This window comes from Callithrix jacchus, chromosome 14 (assembly GCF_049354715.1).
Source record: "Callithrix jacchus isolate 240 chromosome 14, calJac240_pri, whole genome shotgun sequence".
NCBI classification, from domain to species: domain Eukaryota; kingdom Metazoa; phylum Chordata; class Mammalia; order Primates; family Cebidae; genus Callithrix; species Callithrix jacchus.
In genome coordinates, this window is record NC_133515.1 from 93204708 (window position 1) to 93223180 (window position 18473).

General features: G+C 38.6%; 1 long non-coding RNA gene across 3 annotated transcripts in view; it reads left to right on the top strand.

Annotated features, from left to right (window-relative positions):
* The window catches only part of LOC118147387 (uncharacterized), a 103505-nt gene that overhangs the window by 24532 nt on the left and 60500 nt on the right, over positions 1 to 18473 (top strand). The window contains exon 2 of one of the 3 annotated variants that reach the window (XR_013526136.1): positions 14910 to 15083. The exons of the other annotated variants lie outside the window; for them this stretch is intronic. This is a non-coding gene — a long non-coding RNA (uncharacterized LOC118147387). The remainder of the gene's footprint in view (positions 1 to 14909; positions 15084 to 18473) is intronic. 3 annotated transcript variants of the gene reach the window in all.

Below are 18473 nucleotides of genomic sequence, written 5' to 3' on the forward strand. Positions count from 1 at the left end.
TTTGATAACCTTTTTTAGTCATTGTTTTAAGTGTTTCTCTTGTATAGAGCACATAAGGTTCTGGTTGTGGTCCACCTGAGAAGGTTTCTTTCAATTGGAGTTTTTAGGCCATCTATACATACACATCTAGGACAGATATATTTGGCTTTAAGTTTTTTAATCCTATTTATTTTTTTTAAATTGTTCTCAATGTGGTGATTTTCTTTGCCTTGTTTTGTATATGTGTTCTGATAATTTTGAATGTTTGTACATTTTCTTCTAGTGGCTTCCTATAGGTAACTGTAACTTTATATTATTTACTCTTGTTTTTTTCTTTTAATAATCCATGCAGGAATAGTATAATTTATGTATTATTTACTTTCTCTTTATTTTTTTATCTTAATTGCCTAATTTTGGTGAACTTTTGGTTATAAAAAATGAAAAAATTAGTATCCTTATTTTCTACCATTTATTTATAGGATTCTTACACTTTCAGTATTTATGACTAAATGTTCTCTTTTTAAAGCACAAACCCACCTTGATTGTGTAATCAAATAAATTGGACATCATTTCATTATAGAGTTAATTTTAATTTTTAAGAGGTTAATAGTTTTTTTTTTTTTTTAAGAGCATGGGAAGACTGTCTTTAGGTTAGCTTTAGGATAATTGTGTTCAGCTCCCTGACGAGGAAAAGTACTCATGTAGCAATTTTACTAACCACCATAATAGAAGAAATATATTTTTAAATTTCTACCCTACTCCTGTAACTGGTTTGTGAGTTGGTCAGTTCCTGTAGAGAAGCAGGAGGAATGGCCATGACTAACATGCAGAATTCACACAGAGAAGCAATAGAAAACGGTAGTAAAATAATGAGTTTTGGGGTCAGACTGCCTGATTTGAAGCCTGGATTTGTCACCTACAATGTGAGAAGAATTACTGATACTTTCTATAAAATGGACAGGAAAGTTAGATCAAAAGTTAAATGAGAAAAAGATAACAATGTAAAAGCGTGTTGCGACACATAGTACGTACTCAGTAAAGGCTGCTCCTTATGGTATTTCACCTCTTCTTAATGTTTGCTTGTCTGTTAGATGAAAATGGTGGTTAGTTTTTATTTGAATTTGCAGTTTCCAGATCAACATGCTTAAAGACATTTTAAACACATGTTTATCTGCATTTATGTGCCTCTGTGCATTGTATGTTCATGTTCTTTGTTAACTTTTCTCCTGGGTTGTCTTTTTTGAATGAATTTGTTGAAGATCTTTTTACATTAAATATGGTAAACTTGTTGTGTTTTATACATTATTTTCAAATGTTTTCTCTCAGTCTCACATTTATAATTTTAAAATGTTTTTATTAGAGTAACATATATTCAGAAAAATGTACAGCTCGATGAACTTTTACTATCTGAGCACCACTGTGTAGCTAGCACTCAAATCACAGAAAAAAGAAAATATTCCAGTACCCCAGAAGATCCTGTCCTGGTTTATTCCGTTCCCCACCTGACCCAAGTGTAATGCTGTCCTGACTTCTAACAGCAATTAGGACAGATTAGCGTGTTCTCATGTTTCTATACTTTGAGTAAATGGAATCGTATACAACTGTACTAATTTGTGTCTGGCTTTTGTTATTGACAATTTCATTTTGTTTAAATATGGCATCTTTCCTTTTATTTGATTTAATTGAGATGGAGTCTTGCTCTGTCGCCAGGCGGAAGTGCAGTGGCGCAGTGTCGGCTCACTGCAACCTCTGCCTGCCAGATTCAAGTGATTCCCCTGCCTCAGCTTCCCGAGTAGCTGGGATAACAGGGGTGTGCCACCACGTCTGGCTAATTTTTGTGTTTTAGTAGAGCTGTCATTTCACCATGTTGGCCAGGATGGTTTCGATCTCATTACCTCGTGATCCACCTGCCTCGGCCTCCGAAAGTGCTGGGATTACAGGTGTGAGCCACCGTACCCAGCCAACATCTTTCATTTTAGAGTAGTTTTTCTGTTTGTTTGTTTGTAATTTCTTAAGTAATTTAATCCCTTAAGAGCTCAGTTAAGTGAATTAAAAAAAATAATAAGTTAACCTATTGCTGTACTAAAGGGTGAACTAATAAGTATCTTAGAATAAGGTGATGTTGAGTAATTTTACCTCCTAAAGCAATGTTTTTCAACAAAGAGAATAAAGTCCTTTTAGTCATTTCAACAAATTTTCAACATCGCAGGTAATCTCCATGATCTAGTTTTCAAATTTTTGATAGTCTGGTTCTGATGTATTCGTCCATATTATGTCTTGTTCTCTGAAGTGGTCAATAAAGGCAAGTTTCTCATCATCGTCCAAATGCAACAATCTCTTCTTTGTATCTTTCTCCTTCTCCCAGCATTGCTCCCTTGGTGTCCCTTCCCAGCTCAAGGCCATGTCATCCTGATGCTCATCTCCACAGCCAGCAATCCAATGGATATTTATTGGGTAACTCCTGTGCTTCACATAATACTTAGGTCCTGAGCATAAAAAGTAAATGAGCCACAAAGTCATTCTTATTAATGTGCTCACAATCTAGTAGAAACGTTATGTAAACACATAATTACAATAAAGTAAGTTTGGAAAATAGGGGCAGGCTATACAATTTGTATAAAGGGAAGGGCGATTTGCATTGCATGTGTCAAAACTCAGCGACATTGTGAAGTGAAAGCATGACAGTGGGAGTGACAGATGATGACTTCTGGGAAAAGGAAACAGGTTGTGCAAAACCACAGAGGATTGAAACACTCTAGCAGTTACATGTAGGTGCCACTCTGTCACAATTTGTAATGTAGAAATTGTTTCCATTTGAAAAGGGACCCAGGGAGCATTTGAGCAAGATTTTGCAAAGGGGAGTATATGTGGAGGTAAGGCTGAGGAGGCAGGCAGGTACCATATTGTGAAGGGATGTATCTCATAGTGTCCATAGAAGAGTGCTTGGATGTTATCTTGTTGTTAGTGAGGTTCCAAGAGAATTCTTGTGTGATTCTGTTTTGGGTAGGCCACTCTGCACTACTTATGACAGTTTTGAAATGATGAGAGCCAGGGGAATAGTTGCGCCATCAACTGAGTGAAGTAAGGCATCCGAACCCCTCTCTCACCAGAACTGTCAGTTAACTTGCTATCTGCCACTGCTTTCTCACAACAGACCTGTCCCAGGTGGATGGCACAATCTGGACTCTAATTTGCATGCCTGGCTGACTGAGAACTTTTGAAGAAAACACCATCACATGTGTGGATGACAGTGTAAATCCATGTCCACCTGCCCTTAAAACAGCCTCAGCGTCACCCAGCAATTGTGTTTGTTTTACTTCCCGGTAGAATGACTCTGATTCTTCTGAATTATTATTTTAAAGTTTAGATATTCTTTTAAACGTCTTACTTAAATACATCCCTTTATTCTCAGTGGAGAAATTCACCTGTTATTTCTTGAAGAAGATTGGAGGTTTCATGAATATTCTCTCTAACCACTTTCTGTCTGAGTCCATCTGCATTGCTACAAAAGAACACTTGAGGCTCAGTATTTTATTATGAAAAGAGGTTGATTTTGCTTTGGGTTCTAAAGGAAGAAGAAGGACAGCACCAGCCTCCACTTCTGGTGTGGGCTTTAGGGAGCTTCCACTTGTGGCAATGGGTACGAGGAGCTGGCATAACACATGGCAAGAGATGGGATAAGAGAGAGAGAGAGGGAAGGAGTGTCAAGCTCTTGTAAATGGCCAGCTCTCACATGCACTAAAATGGAGAGAACTCACTCATTATGGTGCAGAGAGAACCAAACCATTCATGAGGGATCTGATGCCATGACCGAAACACCTTCCACCGGGCCCCATCTCCAATGTGGGTGATCAAATGTCAACATGAGATTTGGAGGGAACAAATATTCAAACTTTATCACTTCCTCTCCCCCAAGATAAAACTGCATATTTATAACTATCTTTACCTGTTTTTCCCAGGATTCAAAGACAAGATACCTTTATGAGTCTTTGTGTCTTTCATGTTTTTTATGTCCTTTATGAGAAAATTCTAGCTCCTTCTGCCCTTGACTTTGTACTCCCATAGTTTCTCATGAATTTATTTCCTTTACTCACTCATGCTCTCTCCTACAGCTTTGATTTATCCTCTCCATTTGATTCACTTTAGATTATATTATTTGAGACCACTTCCTAAAATTAACACTAGGACCACCAGGATTGTGTTGCTTTGCTAGATTTTAGCATTATATATTCCAGCTTTTGTAGGGAGGAAGCTGTGAGCAACTTAACTAAAGATACTTTCTTCCCCTTTTTTGCGCTTCTGATATTGTTGAATAATGCCATGGAAATCCATTACTCTTCAATTCACATCATGTCTGCTAAAACTTACCTGTAACTGAGCATCACTGCCTGCTGTTTTATTTATATACATCTGAATAACGTCCATAAATCAACAGATAAACATTCCTCCATCAATGTGTCATGGCTACCTCTTGACTTCCAACCTTGGGAGTACAAATGAGATAACATTAAGTGATCTTCCTATTCATATGTCCCTGGGACAATTCTATTTTTGCTTGTAGATACTCTTTTTTTTTTTTTTTTTTTTTTTTGAGGAAAAATACTCGCTCTGTTGCCCATGCTGGAGTGCAGTGGTGTAATCTTGGCTCACTGAATCTCCGCCTCCCAGGTTCAGGTGATACTCCTACCTCAGCCTCCTGAGTGGCTGGGACTACAGGCATGTGCCACCAACACAAATAATTTTTGTATTTTTAGTAGAGATGGGGTTTCACCATGTTTGCCAGACTGCTCTTGAACTTCTGGCCTCAAATAATCCACCCGCCTTGGCCTCCCAAAGTGCTGGGATTACAGGCATGACTCATGACACCCTGCCGCTTATGGATACTCTTGAGTCAATTGATTTCTTTTTTTTTTCTCAAGCTGAACTAGCTTGCACTTTGTTTTTCCTTACTTTCAAGTACTAATAAATATTTTTCCAGTTTTTGTATGATTTTGTTCAAATAGTTCAAATACATTTCCTGGAAGCTTACTTTTCCCCCTAAACCATTTGTGATTCGGAAACTATAAATATGAACAAGAGGCAACATTCTTGAACTTGTGGGGCTTACATTTGGGAGAGTACAGTGAGAGTGATTTGCATGAAAATAGAAAATACAGAATTTTAAAAAATAAATAAACTGGTTTTTCAAAAGGAGCTGCAATGAGGAGGGCATAGTTAAATTTTTTTTCTTTGCATTCTACCTGAGCAGACATTCCACACCTCTGTACCCCTAGTCTTTTCATCTTAGTAGATACGTTCTGCAGACTTCAGCACAGCTCACTTGCACAGCCAAGGGTTTTGCAGAAAAATGATAATCCTGTGACTTTGAAATGCTAAAAAAAAATGTTCTCTAAGATCATCCAGATTCTGTGCACTTCAAAAGATGTTGTTTTGTTTTCTCATCAATTTGTCAATGTAAGTTTTGCAGTATTGAAACCCTATCGTATTCCATTAGGCTAAGTTGAAATGAAAGCCCTCTCACATTCTGGACATCTTCCACCCACTTTGTGGAATGGGCATTTGATTTCTTATTGATGCCCCATTATTTGTTGAAGGACAATACCTGTGCTGTCCGAACATTGCATCGCAGTGTTGAGCAATGGTTAATGATAGACGAAGCAGAGGTGTGTCTTTTTTAAACCACCGTAATTTTTAAGAAGAAAGGACTTCATGCTGGAAGAATGCAGCATCTGCGGCACACTCATGGCTAATTTGGCAGATTTAGAAATTAGTCAAATCAATTATGCAGCAACATGAAGACCAAATCTCTAGCTTGTTCAACCACATTCTGTCTTCCTACCATCTGTGTTAACCTCCTGTGTTTCTGGAGGAAAAATTCAAGCGGCTTCAGGAAGCTATTCTTTCCTCTCTTATTTTGCTGATAGTGAATGAAAGCGCTTTGGCAAGGAAGTCAGGATGATAACAATATGCTCGGACACAGACTGATAGCCTTCTCTCATCATCTCTCTGGCTCCAGATCCATGAACCAGAGGAAGAGAAACCTGTAAGCAGAGGTAATAAGTGGAGGCTGACAGATGACAACCCCAAAACTAAATACAATTTAATGCTTTATAGACATTTCTCTTTGGCCTTTAATGAACTGCTGCTGAGTCAGGTTTTGTCATCTCCACCTGAGGCTCACAATAGGTACTGAGCGGTCAGCAAAAGATTAATAAGACACAAGATGAGAAAATTGAATGTTTCATGCTAATGCTCTATATCCAGCTCCTGTTTATGAAGGTATAAGTGGAAATAAAAATTGGATGGTATTTTTATACCATCTAAGGAAGAAGTATTTTACAACATGTTGAGCCAAGGAAAATGCTTCTGAAGGTACTGGTACAAAACACACCATGAAGAAGTGTAATTTATTATTTATTGGCTTTTAGGACACTTATGTCATCCACTCCTCATCATCTGATGTCCATGCCTCATTATACCTGTGATGGTTAATTTTATGTGTCAAATCAACTTGACTGAGCAGGAGTGCCCAGACACTAGTCAGTCTTTATTCTCCCTGTGTCCACAAGGATGTTCCTGGGTGAGAATGACATATTAATTGGTAGACTGAGGAAAGTAGATTGCCCTCTCTGATGTGGGTGGGACTTATCCAGGCAGCAGAAGAATGGTGAAATCTTTGATACTTTACAGACACTTTATAGGGACAGTGTCCCAAATAAATCTGCAGTTTACAAATGGGTGATTCATTTTCTGAATGGAGGCAGTGATGTTAAAAATGAAGCCTGTAATGACAGACCATCTACATCAATTCCTGAGGAAAAAATGTATCTTGCTTGTGCCCTAATTGAAGAAGACTGATGAATAGCAGCAGAAACAATGGCCAGCACCACATCTCAAGTTGTTGAACTCACAAAATTCTGACTGACAAATTAAAGTTGAGAAAACCTATTCGATGGATATGAAAACCATGACACTCAGATCAGCTGCAGACAAGAGCAGAGCTTTTAATGAATATTTTAAATAAGTGGAATCAAGATCCTGAAGCATTTCTTCAAAGAACTGTAGCAGGAAGCAAAATATGGCTTTCCCAGTATGATCTTGGAGACAAAGTACAATGGCTACCAAGAGGAGGAAGTGGTCCAGTCAAAGGAAAAGAGAACCAGACTAGAACAAAGGCCATGGCAATCATGTTTTGGGATCCTCAAGGCCTTTTGCTTCCTGACTTTCTAGAAGGCCAAAGAACAATAACACATACTCACTATGAATGAGATTGTCTTTAGAAAGTTCCCCAAGGCTGTAGCAGAAAAAGTCCTCAGGAAAGCTTCACCAGAGAGTATTGTGAAGATATTGTCCATCACAATAGTGTTCCTGTTCATTCCTCTCCTCAATTCCAGGGCAGTTTCATGAGAGTTGTGATGGAAATCACTAGACACCCACCCTACATTTCCAATTTGGCTCCTGTTCACTTCTTTTTGTATCTTAATGTTAAATATTCTTAAAGGATATTCATGTTTGGTCAGTTAATAGTGTAGAAAAAACTGCATTGACAAGGTTAAATTCCCAGGACCCTCACTTCTTTAGGGATGGATTAAACATCTGATAGCATTGCCTACAAAAGTGTCTTGAACTTGATGGAGCTTATGTTGAGAAATAAAGTTTATCTTTTTAATTTTTATATTGTTCCATTTTCCATGAACTTTTTGAAGTCCCCTTATGTATTTGTGTGTACTTGTGTGTGTGGTATGTATGTCTGTACACACATATATGCACACGCACACACCCCATTGGTTCTATCCTTTCTGTGCTCCCATACATAAATCCTATTAGTTATGTTTCCCTGGAGACCTTGACTAACACAATACCCAAGAGTCTCTGCCCTAGGACTGGCCCGCATATTTTGAAGGGAAACAGTGGGCATGAAGAGACAAAGGAACATCTCTAGCTTTTAGAAAGCTCTTTTCCTCTCCTTCTTCCTTGGTGCTCCTCTCTTGACAGAGGACCTGTGCTAATCTACATAATGACCCTCAGGAATATCTGTGTTTCAGCCATGTCTTCCCTCCAACATCCTCATCATCAAGCTGTATAGCTTTATGTAGTCATCAAGACCCTATAACTGGATTTCTGCTGTTGCTTCAAACCCAGAACACCAAAAATACCTCCAGAATTGTCAGTAGCAAGTGTATCCAGAAATAATTTTATAGCATAAGGATAATTAAATGCATTCAATCAATTTCACCAAGCAGTGATATGGCAGGATATGAAATCAGTAAACATTGAGGGACAGAGGGAGGGAGGAAGGGAGAAAGACAGGGAGGGAGGAAGGGAGGGTGTGCTTGCTTAATCTAAGCCATTAATTCTGTGATGTAATGTCACTTAGATAAGTTCGTGATAAGATCTTGCCTTCAAAAGGTAACAAACCAGTGAAGAATGGGGATTCGTGCACCCCTGACTGCATATAATTTTCTTGAGGAATTCCGATAGTCCATATGCTTACCAGTGAATCTACACGATTCCTACTTTACATTAAGCTAAACATTCCAAACTGTTAAGCAAAACCTTGCTTCCCTAATACAAGTAGATGTCTGTCTGTGACTCAAATAGCTTTCACACTGCACAGCAACTCCAGTGATAAAGCTGACGATTTCGGGACTGGGCATCGTGTTCCAAGTTTGCTGAAAAGAAGTGTAGGAGGAAAGAAGACTATTCAAGAAAGGGTGCTTAGACGGCAACTCCCTTTGCTCTGTGTGTTCAAACATGATGACTAAAACCCTAACACAAGCAATAGTGTCTCAGAAGCTTACAAATACTGCCTTCCCATATGTGCATCAGAATCCTCTACTAATTATTCCTGAAATGAAGATTTATGTAATTCAAAATAAGTTACATTTATCAACAAAACTCACTTGTAAGCATACATATTTTTCCTAACAGAATTATCTTTTCTACAATGTCTAAGTTTAATATCAAATTATAATGTTTCAAGCACTGGACTAAGTGCCAATGCTTTCTTATTCACTCTTCATATGATGGTCAAAATAATAGTATTATTTTTATTTTGCAGATGAGAAAAAAATAAGGCTTAGAGTGTTATAAAAACAAACTACCCAAGAGCTAGTAAGCAAGCAGACTGCAATTTGGTCTCAGACCTTTTGGACTCCAGGAAATGGCTCTTGATATCAGACCATGGATCCTGATCTTCTATTCATGTATGGATGGACATCTAAGGAAAGGATGAAGTGGCGCATAAATCAAATTGAAATAAATTCAGCTCTCCCTTTGTTCATTCATCAGTTTGTCCACTTACAATGTAGACTTGTGCTTTGCACCAGTTATTGAGCAGACTGTCACAGACACATGTGTTAATCAAGCTTTATTATTTGAAACAACGCACAAATACGTCCTTTGAACTGGTGGCATCTGCTTTTATGTCTGCTTCCCGTTCCTCAAGATTTTTATTACATTCCTGCCCTTTGCCCATTTGACTGGGCCACTTATCTCCCTTAACCCCTAATCTCTAATCTCCACGTGGAGTTGAAGCCTCATCTCCTTCAATAAACCTGCCCTGGACACCTCTTCCCTCTTGAGATAAATAACATGAGATGCAGCGCAGTGATTAACTGTTACCTAAATATTCCTATTTGTTTAATTTTTTCTATATGGACTGTAAGTTTATGGACAACATTATACATAAAACATTTTTTCTTTATTAATATCACAATACTGGGCTATCACAATAAATAATTACTTAATTATCTATTAAGTAAACTTAGAATAATTTTCAATGAGACATATGCCTTGAAAATCATATTTCTTTAAGCTTTAAGTTGCCCCTCTTGAGACCAGTACTTTAAGACATGGATGTAACTGGGATCTTCCCAGTTGCATGGGTTCTTACCTTTCCAATCTCCAACCTTGCTTGACATCTCCCAGTACTAAAGAGAAGGATTCCATTACTTGGAAACTGCATTAATTTCTCCTAGTGACAATCATAAACTCTGTAATTCCACAGGAAAACAGGCAGCTGCTTATCAAAAGGAATTTTTATGCATTAAAACATAATTTTTTATTTGGATTTAAAAAAATGAAAAGCTGATAATACATAAACCTGATGTGCTTTTTAAAATACAGTTTTACCAAATGTACCAGGCTTAAAAAATTGGAGAAGAATTTGTCTCTCTCTTTTTTTATTTTTATTTTTTTGTCTATGGCTAAGATTTTTTTTTCTTGCTAGCACTCTGGAGCCTTGTATCTTATTGAGATTTGATGGCGACCTCATAGGTACCTTATTAATAACGAACCAGAGGGGCTCAGTGGAGCTTGGATTTGGAGTAATAAATCATACTCTAAGTAAGTGCCCTGTTTGCAGTTTTAGAATTTAGAGGAATGAAATAAGCAAGATTGAGGGTCTGGCGGGTGGTCAAAGTGATTAGGGGTGGGGGCTGGCCTTTCATGGGGATGACACATGCTTATGGTTATTAATTACTTTTACATTTACATTGCTAATTGCTGTTATTCTTTCCAGTTACGATGTAATTCAATTTAAAAATTGAAGCTTCAAATGTCAGGTCCAGATATTACACTGTGCCTCTGCCCAAGGAAGTTTATATACACAGTGTAGTTTATATGAAATGATGGATTATAAGGCAAGCTTCAAGGTGACTAATGATTCTCAAGGCAGAAAATTTGCTGCAAGGGAGATTCCAGGGGATTACAAAAGAGAAACAAGATCATGAAAAGTTAACATGTGGATTTTAACTTGTCAGTTAGCCACCATGCATTTCAGTTATCCTATTTAACAGAGAACGTCTCTAAGTCAGCATGAATGATAATTACTCCTGTAATTCCAGTAAATATGTTCTTAAAATGGCCTGTGTTCTAGGGATTTTGTGCCTTGAACTGTGCTGGGTGGTGAAGGTGATGGAATGTGTGTAACACACGTTTTCAGTCACGTAAGCCCCTAGGCCACTTGGCGCGGTTGAGTGTTTCCTGAACAACTTGGATATGGACCTCTGGAAGAGTTTGAGAAACAAGTGGACTCCTTCCTCTTGCACATGCACATAATTACCCATGGATTCAATTGAACCTGTGAACAAATAGGCATGGGGGTGAAATAATAGAATTTTGGGATTCTGCTTTAAGGGATCCTAGAATGGTAATGGCAGGAGCATGGGCAAGCTGACCGGTAACCCAGCAGGATCACCACCAGGACACACTGGGGGTGTTCCCAATAGTGATTCCCAGTTACTGAGAAAAATTAAACCATGTTGTTTGTCCTTTCTTAAGAAGGCAGGTAGATGGCTGATTCATCTTTTAGTTAAAATTTTCAAACCCTCAAAAAAAAATTCTTTATTTAAGCATTATAGAGCAATCTTTAATAGGGCAAATGCTATTCATTATCATGAGAGTTCATTCCTTGGTGGTAATAGTTGAATAAGGAACTATTGTAAATGGAAACACCACCTTCCCAGGATTTCCTCCCATACTTAGGGGCCTGGAGTGAGGAGCTATTTTGGCAATGCTCCCACTTCCTCTTGTGGTTAGGAAGCTCTGTGTGATCAGGGCTACATTCCTAAAGGAGGCCAAATTCTGCCGTAGTCTACCATAAACACCTTGAAGCATCATACTTACCCTTTTCTCCCCATGACAAACACTACTTGGAGCTTTATAATTATCCAAGAGGAATTTAATTGGGAAATTTAACCTATCATATATTTAATTTTTAAAGATTAGAGGACGGAGGCCCTGGGAAGGATAGCAGCTCTTCAAAGTGTCTAGTCAGCTTGGGAATTGAAAATGAAAGTAGTTGCATGCTCTCAGAATTGGGCTTCATGAAACCACTGGGAATGCAGTTCCCTGGGATTTAGCAAACCTGTTGTAAGAGCTTTCAGGCAGAAAGCAGCCTGAAAACATCATTACCAACCTCTGTTAGAGAGAAGTTTCCTAGCAGATCTAACAAAAGTTCATATCTAATAGATGTGTTCTTTAGTGCCTCTCGGTAAGGCAAGATAGCTTTAACAGCATCTTTGAAATTATAGTACTTTGTTCTAGTTTCATAGTAAATGCTCTGATGGCAGTGTGGGCTTTCTTGGGTTTCTTCCTTCTTTGCTGTGAAAACATATACCTTGTTATTATCATTGTTGTTAAGAAGTGTGAGAGCGTAAGTTCCTACCCCATCATCTATGCAGGGCAGAGGCAGTGAATCCTGCTGGAGTGTAATAACATCTATATGTAAACCAGTTGTGGTAAAATCTGTCACAAATGTGGCAATTTATGAAAATATGTCCCTTAAGCACACCAAAGTTGTCATCAAAGTGAAGTAACTGACAATTAACTTCTACGTCTTGCATAAAGGGTGCGGAATTCTAGTGTAAAAATAAAACTAGCTAATGCTATCTACTGTTTATGAACAATAAATCAGGATCAAAAAAAACATGCCACTTGGTACTTTTCAATGTATGTTACCATCTTATGGAACGCTGCTGTTCAGCCTTCTGATTTAGAAAGATGACTTTCAAAGGAGACCATAATGCTGATATTTTTGCCTACAGATTTTAATTTAAAATTTCAGCCAGTGAGCAGTTGTTTAGTGGCCGCTGTGTTCCAGGAACTGGGTCACGAAAAGCAGGACAATTTGTTAACAACTATTAGCACTGCTTTACATTCTTGCTACCCATTATACTTGGTAGTTGTATATTTTTATTTTAAGCAGATTATTTACTTTTCACATTAGCATTCAGTTAGTTACTTTTTGACAAATTCACCTGTACCTCAGTAAAAGCATGTAGAGGATTCTACACATACCTCAGAGACAGAGAGTGACATGGTCAGGAAAGGAGGTGACATTAGTACTGGTCCTTATGGGATATTCAGATTTTAATTATTTCCAGCCTATTGGTGTTTTATTTTGTTTGTTTGTTTTGTTTTGTTTTGACAGAGTCTCGCTCTGTCGCCTAGGCTGGAGTGCAGTGGCGCAATTTCAACTCACTGCAACCTCCGCCTCCTGGGTTAAAGTGATTCTCCTGCCTCAACCTCCTGAGTAGCTGGGACTATAGGTGTGTGCCACCACAGCCACTTAATTTTTGTGTTTTTTGTAGAGGTGGGTTTTCACCACATTAGCCAGGATGGTCTCGATCTCATTACTTTGTGATCTGCCCACCTTGGCCTCCCAAAGTGCTGGGGTAACAGGAGTGAGCCACTGCCTCCTGTCTGATGTGTTCTAGTTCTATTTCACCAGCTCAACTGATGTATCTCTCAAAAAGGAAAGAGAGAGGGAGAGAGAGAGGGAGAGAGAAAGGGAGGGAGGGAGGGAGGGAAGGAAGGAAGGAAGGAAGGAAGGAAGGAAGGAAGGAAGGAAGGAAGGAAGGAAGGAAGGAAGGAAGGAAAAAAAGGAAAGGAAGTGGGGAGGGAGGAGGAGAGAAGAGGAGAGAAGATAAAATAGAGAAGAGAAGAGTAAGGGAGGAAAAGAAAGACAAAAGGAAAGGGAAAGGGAAGACAATATCAAGAACCACCTTTGTGCCCTGCCTCCTAGTCCTGAACTTACTTCCTCTCTGAGAAGCTCCTGCAGTTTTCGCCCTCTGCAGCACAGAAGGTTGCACATCATTCCAGCATTCTCACTCTCCTGGGATCCTGCGGAGTCTCTTGAACTTTTCTGACTGATGGAGGCAATAACTTAATGTCAACTCTATAGAGTGTATGATTTATATAGTCACAGACAGTACAGAATAATTTTCCTCTGCCCAGATTTGTCCACTCAGCTCTCAGCCAACCACTTGCTCACTAATCTTGATGGTAACACCATGCTTTGATGTGTGCCTTTGCTCTTCCTGGAAAACCTCTATGCACTTCAGCATGTCTAACACTCAGTTTACCCACGGAACTTTCCCTCACCCTCCATGCCTTTGAAGGCAATGCTCTTCTAAAATCAGAGTTCATTACTTCCACCTCTTTTATGTTTTGAAAATTTTTCTCACTTACGTAATTCAATAACTATTTACCAAGGCTACTCCAGGTATTATAATAAAATTATGAAACAGCAGTAAATTTAAAAATGAAAATGTTTCTGCCTTCTTTAAGCACATAATGTATTGTGTGAAATAACAATAGACAAAACAAAGTAGCATACATAGTAATTAGCGCTTTGGAGAAAAACAAATTGGAGCAGAGAGACACATTTGAGTATTGTGCAGTAGTGAAGCAGGTGATCAGGGGATCTTTCATGGAGAAGAAAATAAGCGAAAATCTGAAGGATATAAAATTAAGCAAATATTTCTCAAGAAGCTATTGTATTTCTAATCCCTAGATTCTAAAACAAACAAACAAATAAATAAAATAGGTTCCTTATCTCTATGTGATTTATATCCTATGTCAAGCATTAAATACCTCAGAAGAAAAACCCTACTTATTTTTATCTTTAGCAGGCAATACAGAGGCAGGTTCATTGTGCTTATAAAAGATTAGATAAAGAGTTAGATGTAAGAGCAATTGAATATTTTTCACATTTTAAAAAAATTTTAAGTCTTAGTCTCTCCAAAAAAACGTTGTAAAAGAGACAGCCTTGATAATCGGATAGTCCAAGTGCTCCCTCGTAAGTTTCAGACCTCTTTGCAGTTGTCAGGGACAGACAAATAGTTTCATCCAGTAACAAATGAGTAGATGTGACACGTGTCACTTGTGAGCCAAGGCATTTAGGAGACCATGCATAAGCCTCCAACTTTCTCTCCTTTACCTTTGGCAAGCTCAAATTCATATGTTGAGACAGAAAAGTCAAAAATGGGGTACCGTGGACCACTGGATGGAGAAAAGTCCTGCTAGGTTATAGCAGACTCTTTCAAGAAAGAAATAAAACTTGTTCTGTTAAGTAACTAAGATTTTAGAAATTATCTGTTACCATAACATTGTCCAATCTATTTTATTTTATTTTATTGAGACAGAGTTTCCCTCTGTTGCCCAGGCTGGAGTACAGTGGTGTGATCTCAGCTCACTCCAACCTCTGCCTCCCAGGTTCATGCAGTTCTCCTGCCTCAGCCTCCTGAGTAGATGGGGTTACAGGGGCCTGCCACCATGCCATGGTAAATGCAAGGAACATTTTATTCAACCGAACCCTGGTAAGTGTTATACTCTTGATCACTCACTTTTTCATTGGCACCTATTTTCTTGTCCATGCCTAAAGTGCCAGTATCCCAAGGGCATAATTCTCAATGCATAAATCCATTCACTCTACACTTCCCAGGGATCTAATCCACTCTTGATTTTAACTGCCACCTACATGGTTAATGTCATTTATATCTTTATTTATAGCCATAACTTGTCTTCTGAGCTTCAGGTACATATGTGCATATTGCTGGTAAACATCTGTAATTTTTGTATTTTTAGTAGAGATGGGGTTTTGCTATGTTGGCCAGGTTGGTCTCAAACTCCTGACCTCAGGTGATCTACACCCCCTCAGCCTCCCAAAGTGTTGGGATTACAGGCCTGAGCCACCATGCCCAGCCCAATCTATTTTTATCAAATGAGAGAGTGAGCATATCATTGTCAGGAGTATATAATCAGTAGTTTTAAGCATCACCAATTAAGGTCTGGTAGAAACAGAACTGAGTTCACTGAAGTTATCAAGAATTATATTGATAATTTTTAGTTCATTGAAAAGTTAGTTCTAGGAATTTAAGGAGATTTTCCAAAGCTACTCACGTGGCCTCTAGAGACTCTGTAATAATAAATATGACAGAGAGCCCCAGCTAATTTCTTTGAGTCTTTAGTTACTGTTTCTTCCCTGGGTTGCATGGTATAGAGGGTTAAGGAGAAGTTTCTTTAATTTGTGTTAGGGAACTGAGGGGGCTTAGAGAATAGAGATACTTGCTGCCTCAGGAGGGCTTATGTCAAGAATACACACTGGAGTGGAGAGTTTATTCTCATGAATTGAACAGTGTACCTAGCTGTTCTGTGTACTGTGAACTCCAGGGTAATGGAAACTGTAATCTGTTATTCCCCCACATTCCTCACAGCACTGAGCAAGAGAAGGGTCAGTAGATAATTGATGGCTGCATTTGTTGGTTGGTTCATTAGTTGCGTAATTGAAATAGCAGTGAAATAAACAAAAGAAAGCAACCCAGACTGGGGACAGCACATTACTTTTAGATTACTTAGATCTCAGAGTTTGAATTCGGAATTTCCGAATCCTAAATTAAGTAGTTATTAAACTTTCCTTGCTCTAGACTCTGAGATAAACTAGTAGGTATAAAGTATCTATTTTCAGATACAATAAATTAACTCTAGATGATATGAGCAGAAAAGACAGATGAGTGGAGAGCCAGAGTTAGGGACGTGCTTAAGTCACCTGCAGACCCCCTATAGTGAGGACACCACCACCAGTGAGGACCCTGGGCACTAAGCACTATAACTGGCACCATCTGTACTCCCAGCCCTGGGCACTGTAAATCACCAGCAGCAGCTGCCCCTGCTGCCCAGGAGGCCGTTTTCTCTGTACCCTCTTTGCTCAAAGCCTGTTCATAAGATTTCTTGTGTGGACTTTATAGCCAGTCTTCTAAAAATAGTATATTCCATTCACTGGATTAATTTGTTCACCTCATCTTCACTTTGCCACCCAAAGCAGTTGGCTCCTTTCTCCACTGATGCTGCCTTTGGCTAAGATCTCAGTGACTTTCTAATTGGTAAATGCAATGAACATGTTATTTAACTGAACTCTGGTAAGTGTTATACTCTTGATCACTCCCTTTTTCATTGGCAACTATTTTCTTGTCCATGTCTTAAGTGCTAGCATCCCAAGGGCATAATCTTTAGTGCATCAATCCATTCACTCTAGACTTCCCAGGGATCTAATTCCCTCTTATGATTTTAACTGCCCCCTACATGGTTAATGCCACTTATATCTTTATTTATAGCCATAATTTGTCTTCTGAGCTTCAGATGTGTATGTGCAAATTTCTGGTAAATATTTGTAATTAAATATATCACAGGAACTTTGAAATTACATATTTTAAATTCAACTTACCCTGTACCCCAAATGTGGCTGTCTTTTTGTGTTCCCCGGATCACTGAATTACATCAGTTTTCACTCAGTGTCCTCGCTTGGAACTTGGTAGTCATCCTTCAGTTTTCTTTATCTTGCTTAGCTCCAAAACAAAATCAAACAAGTCTCATATACTGGAACTTTGTAAATTCCTTTGGATCTCTTCAGTTATAACTAATAATCCCATAACTCAGGATTTCACAGTAATTTTCAACTACATTTTGATATAGTCCCAAATCTAAATAGTGATCTCTTGCTCTGTTCTTCAGTGTCTTTCCTCCCACCTCTTTTATCCAGTTCTGGACACACTTCCTCTACACACATCCCAAGATGAAAGATGATGTCATTAAAAATGAAGTCACATAAGCTTTCTCTATCACATTTATAGCCATTCAGGGGTTTCTGTATCTTCAGGCACATAGGCATACCTCTTCTTTTCCCATTGCACCCCCGACAATACAAAACTAGCATAGTTGCCTGAACACTCCATTTGGCTTCACCTCTCTGGTGGTGTTGTTCTGATGCCTTGAATGAACTCTTCTTTGATATGTAACTCTAATTAGGTGTTGTTTATTTTTCAACACACAGCTCAAGTATGACTTCCTCCAAGAAGTCTTCCTGGAACTCTTCATAATGGGCAGATTTTTGTCCTTGTTTATCTTCACCAAATTAAGTATATATTGATAATACTTGCATTTACCCACAAGTGTTCACCACCTTACTACTCACTGAAGAGTAAATAGTTATTCAAAGACAGTGCAGCCACATGCTCTAGCGTGAATCATATTCCATTCTTTATCTTTTTTGTTGTTGTTCTAGCTACTTCTTCCATTTTGTGGTCTCTGAATCTAGAAACCAGCAGCTAGGACAAGGTCAGAGAGCCCCTCCTGGTAACTCCTGAGTTTTGATTTGTTTGTATATTTTTCTGGATAGAAAATCTAATACAAACAATAGTTGTTTGTTAGAATTCCCATGGATTCCGTAAGCAGATTATGATAAATAGGCAAACAAATAAACAAAAAGTTTGACAGCAGGATACCAGGGATTCTGGGAACAAGGGCCCCAATTAATGTGGGTGGCCTGGGATGTCCTATTTCCATCTGTGAGTAGATCATTCACATCTCCTTACTCTCCTTTTCTCCACTTCATTTTTCTTTCTTGCCATCAGATTATTTTTCCCCCGTTCCTCAGTCCACATGGAGAAACCAAATGTCATAAGGGTGCAAATTTGAATGACCTTTGTTTCAGCTAGTCAGAGCAGAATATACTTTGCTTTAACCTTGGTTCCAAAATCCTAGAGAAGAACATTGGCATATTATGAGTCAAGTACCTCCCCGGGGGAAAAATAGCTCAGGAGGAACAGTAGGTCAGAGGCAACATTGGGTATTGAATTGAGAGATTTATTTACTAGACTAAAGAGGAAGGAAGTTGTGCAGGGCTGAAAAATAATAGCTTATCTCCTGTACTG